The 11,150-nt window shown below is 51.3% G+C and overlaps 1 protein-coding gene across 5 annotated transcripts in view; it reads right to left on the bottom strand.

The window, feature by feature from the left end:
- LOC106605898 (nuclear pore membrane glycoprotein 210) overlaps positions 1–11,150 on the bottom strand; it is a 34,075-nt gene that overhangs the window by 3,107 nt on the left and 19,818 nt on the right. For 4 of the 5 annotated variants that reach the window (XR_006760000.1, XR_006759995.1, XR_006759999.1 and 1 more), the window contains one exon: positions 10,172–10,367. The exons of the other annotated variant lie outside the window; for it this stretch is intronic. The gene's annotated coding sequence lies outside the window, so the exon portion shown is untranslated. The remainder of the gene's footprint in view (positions 1–10,171; positions 10,368–11,150) is intronic. 5 annotated transcript variants of the gene reach the window in all.

Below are 11,150 nucleotides of genomic sequence, written 5' to 3'. Positions count from 1 at the left end.
TCTCCCTCCATCTGAAAACACACACACCTGTCTCTCCCTCCCTCCATCTGAAAACACACACACCTGTCTCTCCCTCCCTCCATCTGAAAACACACACTCCTGTCTCTCCCTCCCTCCATCTGAAAACACACACACCTGTCTCTCCCTCCATCTGAAAACACACACACCTGTCCCTCCCTCCATCTGAAAACACACACACCTGTCTCTCCCTCCCTCCATCTGAAAACACACACACCTGTCTCTCCCTCCCTCCATCTGAAAACACACACTCCTGTCCCTCCCTCCCTCCATCTGAAAACACACACTCCTGTCTCTCCCTCCATCTGAAAACACACACTCCTGTCCCTCCCTCCCTCCATCTGAAAACACACACACCTGTCTCTCCCTCCATCTGAAAACACACACACCTGTCTCTCCCTCCCTCCATCTGAAAACACACACTCCTGTCTCTCCCTCCAGCTGAAAACACACACTCCTGTCCCTCCCTCCCTCCATCTGAAAACACACACACACCTGTCCCTCCCTCCCTCCATCTGAAAACACACACACACCTGTCTCTCCCTCCCTCCATCTGAAAACACACTCCTGTCCCTCCCTCCATCTGAAAACACACACACCAGTCCCTCCCTCCATCTGAAAACACACACACCTGTCCCTCCCTCCCTCCATCTGAAAACACACACTCCTGTCTCTCCCTCCCTCCATCTGAAAACACACATTCCTGTCTCTCCCTCGCTCCATCTGAAAACACATACACCTGTCCCTCCCTCCCTCCATCTGAAAACACACACTCCTGTCTCTCCCTCCCTCCATCTGAAAACACACACACCTGTCTCTCCCTCCCTCCATCTGAAAACACACACACCTGTCTCTCCCTCCCTCCATCTGAAAACACACACTCCTGTCCCTCCCTCCATCTGAAAACACACACTCCTGTCTCTCTCTCCCTCTATCTGAAAACACACACACCTCTCTCCCTTCCTCTATCTGAAAACACACACACCTGTCTCTCCCTCCCTCCATCTGAAAACACAAACAACTGTCTCTCCCTTCCTCCATCTGAAAACACACACACCTGTTTCTCCCTCCATCTGAAAACACACACTCCTGTCTCTCCCTCCATCTGAAAACACACACTCCTGTCTCTCCCTCCATCTGAAAACACACACACCTGTTTCTCCCTCCATCTGAAAACACACACTCCTGTCTCTCCCTCCCTCCATCTGAAAACACACACACCTGTCCCTTCCTCCATCTGAAAACACACACTCCTGTCTCTCCCTCCCTCCATCTGAAAACACACACACCTGTCTCTCCCTCCATTTGAAAACACACACACCTGTCTCTCCCTCCATCTGAAAACACACACACCTGTCTCTCCCTCCCTCCATCTGAAAACACACACTCCTGTCTCTCCCTCCCTCCATCTGAAAACACACACACCTGTCTCTCCCTCCATCTGAAAACACACACACCTGTCCCTCCCTCCATCTGAAAACACACACACCTGTCTCTCCCTCCCTCCATCTGAAAACACACACACCTGTCTCTCCCTCCCTCCATCTGAAAACACACACTCCTGTCCCTCCCTCCCTCCATCTGAAAACACACACTCCTGTCTCTCCCTCCATCTGAAAACACACACTCCTGTCCCTCCCTCCCTCCATCTGAAAACACACACACCTGTCTCTCCCTCCATCTGAAAACACACACACCTGTCTCTCCCTCCCTCCATCTGAAAACACACACACCTGTCTCTCCCTCCATTTGAAAACACACACACCTGTCTCTCCCTCCATCTGAAAACACACACACCTGTCTCTCCCTCCCTCCATCTGAAAACACACACTCCTGTCTCTCCCTCCCTCCATCTGAAAACACACTCCTGTCCCTCCCTCCATCTGAAAACACACACACCAGTCCCTCCCTCCATCTGAAAACACACACACCTGTCTCTCCCTCCCTCCATCTGAAAACACACACACCTGTCTCTCCCTCCCTCCATCTGAAAACACACACTCCTGTCCCTCCCTCCATCTGAAAACACACACTCCTGTCCCTCCCTCCCTCCATCTGAAAAAACACACTCCTGTCTCTCCCTCCATCTGAAAACACACACTCCTGTCCCTCCCTCCCTCCATCTGAAAACACACACACCTGTCTCTCCCTCCATCTGAAAACACACACACCTGTCTCTCCCTCCCTCCATCTGAAAACACACACTCCTGTCTCTCCCTCCAGCTGAAAACACACACTCCTGTCCCTCCCTCCCTCCATCTGAAAACACACACACCTGTCTCTCCCTCCCTCCATCTGAAAACACACACACCTGTCTCTCCCTCCCTCCATCTGAAAACACACACACCTGTCTCTCCCTCCATCTGAAAACACACACTCCTGTCCCTCCCTCCCTCCATCTGAAAACACACACACCTGTCCCTCCCTCCCTCCATCTGAAAAAACACACTCCTGTCTCTCTCTCCCTCTATCTGAAAACACACACACCTGTCTCTCCCTCCCTCTATCTGAAAACACACACACCTGTCTCTCCCTCCCTCCATCTGAAAACACAAACACCTGTCTCTCCCTCCCTCCATCTGAAAACACACACACCTCTCTCCCTCCCTCCATCTGAAAACACACACACCTGTCTCTCCCTCCCTCCATCTGAAAACACAAACACCTGTCTCTCCCTCCCTCCATCTGAAAACACACACACCTGTCTCTCCCTCCATCTGAAAACACACACACCTGTCTCTCCCTCCCTCCATCTGAAAACACAAACACCTGTCTCTCCCTCCCTCCATCTGAAAACACACACACCTGTCTCTCACTCCCTCCCTCCATCTGAAAACGCACACACCTGTCCCTCCCTCCATCTGAAAACACACACACCTGTCTCTCTCTCCCTCTATCTGAAAACACACACACCTGTCCCTCCCTCCCTCCATCTGAAAACACACACTCCTGTCTCTCCCTCCATCTGAAAACACACACTCCTGTCTCTCCCTCCATCTGAAAACACACACTCCTGTCTCTCCCTCCATCTGAAAACACACACTCTTGTCCCTCCCTCCCTCCATCTGAAAACACACACACCTGTCCCTCCCTCAATTTGAAAACACACACTCCTGTCTCTCTCTCCCTCCATCTGAAAACACACACTCCTGTCTCTCTCTCCCTCCATCTGAAAACACACACTCCTGTCCCTCCCTCCATCTGAAAACACACACACCTGTCCCCCCCTCCCTCCATCTGAAAACACACACACCTGTCCCCCCCTCACTCCATCTGAAAACACACACACCTGTCTCTCCCTCTATCTGAAAACACACACTCCTGTCCCTCCCTCCATCTGAAAACACACACACCTGTCCCTCCCTCCATCTGAAAACACACACTCCTGTCCCTCCCTCCATCTGAAAACACATACACCTGTCTCTCCCTCCCTCCATCTGAAAACACACACTCCTGTCTCTCCCTCCCTCCATCTGAAAACACACACACCTGTCTCTCCCTCCCTCCCTCCATCTGAAAACACACACACCTGTCCCTCCCTCCATCTGAAAACACACACACCTGTCTCTCTCTCCCTCTATCTGAAAACACACACACCTGTCCCTCCCTCCCTCCATCTGAAAACACACACACCTGTCTCTCCCTCCCTCCATCTGAAAACACACACACCTGTCTCTCCCTCCCTCCATCTGAAAACACACACTCCTGTCCCTCCCTCCATCTGAAAACACACACTCCTGTCCCTCCCTCCCTCCATCTGAAAACACACACTCCTGTCTCTCCCTCCATCTGAAAACACACACTCCTGTCCCTCCCTCCCTCCATCTGAAAACACACACTCCTGTCCCTCCCTCCCTCCATCTGAAAACACACACTCCTGTCCCTCCCTCCATCTGAAAACACACACTCCTGTCCCTCCCTCCCTCCATCTGAAAACACACACTCCTGTCCCTCCCTCCATCTGAAAACACACACTCCTGTCCCTCCCTCCACCTGAAAACACACACTCCTGTCTCTCTCTCCCTCTATCTGAAAACACACACACCTGTCTCTCCCTCCCTCTATCTGAAAACACACACACCTGTCTCTCCCTCCCTCCATCTGAAAACACAAACACCTGTCTCTCCCTCCCTCCATCTGAAAACACACACACCTGTCTCTCCCTCCATCTGAAAACACACACACCTGTCTCTCCCTCCCTCCATCTGAAAACACACACTCCTGTCTCTCCCTCCCTCCATCTGAAAACACACACACCTGTCCCTCCCTCCATCTGAAAACACACACACCTGTCTCTCTCTCCCTCTATCTGAAAACACACACACCTGTCCCTCCCTCCATCCATCTGAAAACACACACACCTGTCTCTCCCTCCCTCCATCTGAAAACACACACACCTGTCTCTCCCTCCCTCCATCTGAAAACACACACACCTGTCTCTCCCTCCCTCCATCTGAAAACACACACTCCTGTCTCTCCCTCCATCTGAAAACACACTCCTGTCCCTCCCTCCCTCCATCTGAAAACACACACTCCTGTCTCTCCCTCCATCTGAAAACACAGACTCCTGTCCCTCCCTCCCTCCATCTGAAAACACACACTCCTGTCCCTCCCTCCCTCCATCCGAAAACACACACTCCTGTCCCTCCCTCCATCTGAAAACACACACTCCTGTCCCTCCCTCCCTCCATCTGAAAACACACACACCTGTCTCTCCCTCCATCTGAAAACACACACTCCTGTCTCTCCCTCCATCTGAAAACACACACTCCTGTCTCTCCCTCCATCTGAAAACACACACTCCTGTCTCTCCCTCCATCTGAAAACACACACTCTTGTCCCTCCCTCCCTCCATCTGAAAACACACACACCTGTCCCTCCCTCCATTTGAAAACACACACTCCTGTCTCTCTCTCCCTCCATCTGAAAACACACACTCCTGTCTCTCTCTCCCTCCATCTGAAAACACACACTCCTGTCCTTCCCTCCATCTGAAAACACACACACCTGTCCCCCCCTCCCTCCATCTGAAAACACACACACCTGTCTCTCCCTCTATCTGAAAACACACACTCCTGTCCCTCCCTCCATCTGAAAACACACACACCTGTCCCCCCTCCATCTGAAAACACACACTCCTGTCCCTCCCTCCGAAAACACATACACCTGTCTCTCCCTCCCTCCATCTGAAAACACACACTCCTGTCTCTCCCTCCCTCCATCTGAAAACACACACACCTGTCTCTCCCTCCCTCCCTCCATCTGAAAACACACACACCTGTCCCTCCCTCCATCTGAAAACACACACACCTGTCTCTCTCTCCCTCTATCTGAAAACACACACACCTGTCCCTCCCTCCCTCCATCTGAAAACACACACACCTGTCTCTCCCTCCCTCCATCTGAAAACACACACACCTGTCTCTCCCTCCCTCCATCTGAAAACACACACACCTGTCTCTCCCTCCCTCCATCTGAAAACACACACTCCTGTCCCTCCCTCCATCTGAAAACACACACTCCTGTCCCTCCCTCCCTCCATCTGAAAACACACACTCCTGTCTCTCCCTCCATCTGAAAACACACACTCCTGTCCCTCCCTCCCTCCATCTGAAAACACACACTCCTGTCCCTCCCTCCATCTGAAAACACACACTCCTGTCCCTCCCTCCACCTGAAAACACACACTCCTGTCTCTCTCTCCCTCTATCTGAAAACACACACACCTGTCTCTCCCTCCCTCTATCTGAAAACACACACACCTGTCTCTCCCTCCCTCCATCTGAAAACACAAACACCTGTCTCTCCCTCCCTCCATCTGAAAACACACACACCTGTCTCTCCCTCCATCTGAAAACACACACACCTGTCTCTCCCTCCCTCCATCTGAAAACACACACTCCTGTCTCTCCCTCCCTCCATCTGAAAACACACACACCTGTCTCTCCCTCCCTCCATCTGAAATCACACACACCTGTCCCTCCCTCCATCTGAAAACACACACACCTGTCTCCCTCCCTCCATCTGAAAACACACACACCTGTCTCTCCCTCCTCTATCTGAAAACACACACACCTGTCCCTCCCTCCCTCCATCTGAAAACACACACACCTGTCCCTCCCTCCCTCCATCTGAAAACACACACACCTGTCTCTCCCTCCCTCCATCTGAAAACACACACCTGTCCCCCCTCCATCTGAAAACACACACACCTGTCTCTCCCTCCCTCCATCTGAAAACACACACACCTGTCCCTCCCTCCCTCCATCTGAAAACACACACTCCTGTCTCTCCCTCCATCTGAAAACACACACTCCTGTCCCTCCCTCCCTCCATCTGAAAACACACACTCCTGTCTCTCCCTCCATCTGAAAACACACACTCCTGTCCCTCCCTCCCTCCATCTGAAAACACACACTCCTGTCCCTCCCTCCCTCCATCTGAAAACACACACACCTGTCTCTTCCTCCATCTGAAAACACACACTCTTGTCCCTCCCTCCCTCCATCTGAAAACACACACTCTTGTCTCTCCCTCCATCTGAAAACACACACTCTTGTCCCTCCCTCCCTCCATCTGAAAACACACACTCCTGTCTCTCTCTCCCTCCATCTGAAAACACACACTCCTGTCTCTCTCTCCCTCCATCTGAAAACACACACTCCTGTCCCTCCCTCCATCTGAAAACACACACACCTGTCCCCCCCTCCCTCCATCTGAAAACACACACACCTGTCTCTCCCTCTATCTGAAAACACACACTGCTGTCCCTCCCTCCATCTGAAAACACACACACCTGTCCCTCCCTCCATCTGAAAACACACACTCCTGTCCCTCCCTCCATCTGAAAACACAAACACCTGTCTCTCCCTCCCTCCATCTGAAAACACACACACCTGTCCCTCCCTCCATCTGAAAACACACACTCCTGTCCCTCCCTCCATCTGAAAACACACACACCTGTCCCTCCCTCCCTCCATCTGAAAACACACACTCCTGTCTCTCCCTCCCTCCATCTGAAAACACACACTCCTGTCTCTCCCTCCCTCCATCTGAAAACACACACTCCTGTCCTTCCCTCCATCTGAAAACACACACTCCTGTCTCTCTCTCCCTCCATTTGAAAACACACACTCCTGTCTCTCTCTCCCTCCATCTGAAAACACACACTCCTGTCTCTCTCTCCCTCCATCTGAAAACACACACTCCTGTCCCTCCCTCCATCTGAAAACACACACACCTGTCCCCCCCTCCCTCCATCTGAAAACACACACTCCTGTCTCTCCCTCCATTTGAAAACACACACTCCTGTCTCTCTCTCCCTCCATCTGAAAACACACACTGCTGTCCCACCCTCCATCTGAAAACACACACACCTGTCCCTCCATCCATCTGAAAACACACACTCCTGTCCCTCCCTCCATCTGAAAACACATACACCTGTCTCTCCCTCCCTCCATCTGAAAACACACACACCTGTCCCTCCCTCCATCTGAAAACACACACTTCTGTCCCTCCCTCCATCTGAAAACACACACACCTGTCTCTCCCTCCCTCCATCTGAAAACACACACTCCTGTCTCTCCCTCCCTCCATCTGAAAACACACACACCTGTCTCTCCCTCCCTCCCTCCATCTGAAAACACACACACCTGTCCCTCCCTCCATCTGAAAACACACACACCTGTCCCTCCCTCCCTCCATCTGAAAACACACACACCTGTCTCTGCCTCCCTCCATCTGAAAACACACACACCTGTCTCTCGCACCCTCCATCAGAAAACACACACTCCTGTCTCTCCCTCCATCTGAAAACACACACTCCTGTCCCTCCCTCCCTCCATCTGAAAACACACACTCCTGTCTCTCCCTCCATCTGAAAACACACACTCCTGTCCCTCCCTCCCTCCATCTGAAAACACACAGTCCTGTCCCTCCCTCCCTCCATCTGAAAACACACACACCTGTCTCTCCCTCCATCTGAAAACACACACTCCTGTCTCTCCCTCCATCTGAAAACACACACTCCTGTCTCTCCCTCCATCTGAAAACACACACTCTTGTCCCTCCCTCCCTCCATCTGAAAACACACACTCTTGTCTCTCCCTCCATCTGAAAACACACACTCTTGTCCCTCCCTCCCTCCATCTGAAAACACACACTCCTGTCTCTCTCTCCCTCCATCTGAAAACACACACTCCTGTCTCTCTCTCCCTCCATCTGAAAACACACACTCCTGTCCCTCCCTCCATCTGAAAACACACACACCTGTCCCCCCCTCCCTCCATCTGAAAACACACACACCTGTCTCTCCCTCTATCTGAAAACACACACTGCTGTCCCTCCCTCCATCTGAAAACACACACTCCTGTCCCTCCCTCCATCTGAAAACACATACACCAGTCTCTCCCTCCCTCCCTCCATCTGAAAACACACACACCTGTCCCTCCCTCCATCTGAAAACACACACTCCTGTCCCTCCCTCCATCTGAAAACACACACACCTGTCCCTCCCTCCCTCCATCTGAAAACACACACTCCTGTCTCTCCCTCCCTCCATCTGAAAACACACACTCCTGTCTCTCCCTCCCTCCATCTGAAAACACACACTCCTGTCCTTCCCTCAATCTGAAAACACACACACCTGTCCCTCCCTCCATTTGAAAACACACACTCCTGTCTCTCTCTCCCTCCATCTGAAAACACACACTCCTGTCTCTCCCTCCCTCCATCTGAAAACACACACACCTGTCTCTCCCTCCATCTGAAAACACACACACCTGTCTCTCCCTCCCTCCATCTGAAAACACACACTCCTGTCTCTCCCTCCCTCCATCTGAAAACACACACACCTGTCTCTCCCTCCCTCCCTCCATCTGAAAACACACACACCTGTCCCTCCCTCCATCTGAAAACACACACACCTGTCTCTCTCTCCCTCTATCTGAAAACACACACACCTGTCCCTCCCTCCCTCCATCTGAAAACACACACACCTGTCTCTCCCTCCATCTGAAAACACACACTCTTGTCCCTCCCTCCCTCCATCTGAAAACACACACTCCTGTCTCTCTCTCCCTCCATCTGAAAACACACACTCCTGTCTCTCTCTCCCTCCATCTGAAAACACACACTCCTGTCCCTCCCTCCATCTGAAAACACACACACCTGTCCCCCCCTCCCTCCATCTGAAAACACACACACCTGTCTCTCCCTCTATCTGAAAACACACACTGCTGTCCCTCCCTCCATCTGAAAACACACACTCCTGTCCCTCCCTCCATCTGAAAACACATACACCAGTCTCTCCCTCCCTCCCAACATCTGAAAACACACACACCTGTCCCTCCCTCCATCTGAAAACACACACTCCTGTCCCTCCCTCCATCTGAAAACACACACACCTGTCCCTCCCTCCCTCCATCTGAAAACACACACTCCTGTCTCTCCCTCCCTCCATCTGAAAACACACACTCCTGTCTCTCCCTCCCTCCATCTGAAAACACACACTCCTGTCCTTCCCTCAATCTGAAAACACACACACCTGTCCCTCCCTCCATTTGAAAACACACACTCCTGTCTCTCTCTCCCTCCATCTGAAAACACACACTCCTGTCTCTCCCTCCCTCCATCTGAAAACACACACACCTGTCTCTCCCTCCATCTGAAAACACACACACCTGTCTCTCCCTCCCTCCATCTGAAAACACACACTCCTGTCTCTCCCTCCCTCCATCTGAAAACACACACACCTGTCTCTCCCTCCCTCCCTCCATCTGAAAACACACACACCTGTCCCTCCCTCCATCTGAAAACACACACACCTGTCTCTCTCTCCCTCTATCTGAAAACACACACACCTGTCCCTCCCTCCCTCCATCTGAAAACACACACACCTGTCTCTCCCTCCCTCCATCTGCAAACACACACACCTGTCTCTCCCTCCCTCCATCTGAAAACACACACACCTGTCCCTTCATCTGAAAACACACACACCTGTCCCTTCCTCCCTCCATCTGAAAACACACACTCCTGTCCCTCCCTCTATCTGAAAACACACACTCCTGTCCCTCCCTCCATCTGAAAACACACACTCCTGTCTCCCGCTCTGAAACACACACTCCTTCCATTTATCTAAAACACCCCCCCCCACCTGTTCCCCCAGGGCGTGGCAGGTGACCCTGTAGGCGTGCTGCTGGGCTCTCCTGGGCTCTGATAGGCTGAGAGCCTCCACGCCCAGCCCCTCCCCCTCAGCCTGGGCATCGCCATGGAAACGTGCAGGGACCAAGGGCCAGGGCTGTGGCCCCCCCTCGAAGACGACGAGGCAAGACCACCTCTGAAACCAGGGCCTGGAGAGGGGGGAGCAGAGGGACAAGGAGTAAAATGTATAGAGATGACAGGCAGAGAGAAACCTGGTATACTGTATGAATAGAGATAGATGTACAGTGCTTTCAGTATTCACACCGTTTGAATTTTTCCACAATACAATGTGAGATTAGATTTTTTTGTCAACGATCTACACAAAATATTCTGTAATGTCAAGGTGGAAAAAATAATTATAATATTTGTAAAAAAAATATATATATAAAAAAATAATAATAATACTTAGAAAACGAAGTATTCAACTTCCTGAGTCAATACATGTTAGAATGACCTTTGGCAGCTGTGAGTCTTTCTGGGTAAGTCTCTAAGAGCTTTGCACATCTAGATTGTACAAATGTATTATTTTAAACATTCTTCAAGCTCTGTCAAGTTTCAAGTCAATTTAAGTCAAAACTGTAACTTGGCCACTCAGGAACATTCAAGCAATTCCAGTGGCCTTGTTTTAGGTAATTGTCCTGCTGAAAGGTGACTGTCTCCCAGTGTCTGTTGGAAAGCTGAAAGAACCAGGTGTTCCTCTAAAATTTTGCCTGTGCTTAGCTCTATTCCATTACAACTTGCAGACTTGTTTACGTGCTGCTGTGCGATTTTGTTGCCAACCTTACTTTGCTACCTGACAACTTTACGTTTTTTACTTTTTAATTACCGTTTATATTCTTTGTTTTTCCCTCACTCAACTTTTTTACCCCGGAGGTTTTATCTGGACATGGTTCATCAGGACTTCAAACAGCCGAAGCTAAGTAACATTAACA

The sequence above is a fragment of the Salmo salar genome, chromosome ssa02, assembly GCF_905237065.1.
Source record: "Salmo salar chromosome ssa02, Ssal_v3.1, whole genome shotgun sequence".
NCBI lineage: Eukaryota > Metazoa > Chordata > Actinopteri > Salmoniformes > Salmonidae > Salmo > Salmo salar.
Note: the sequence above shows the minus strand (reverse complement) of the source record. Positions and strands in the feature narration are given on the sequence as shown.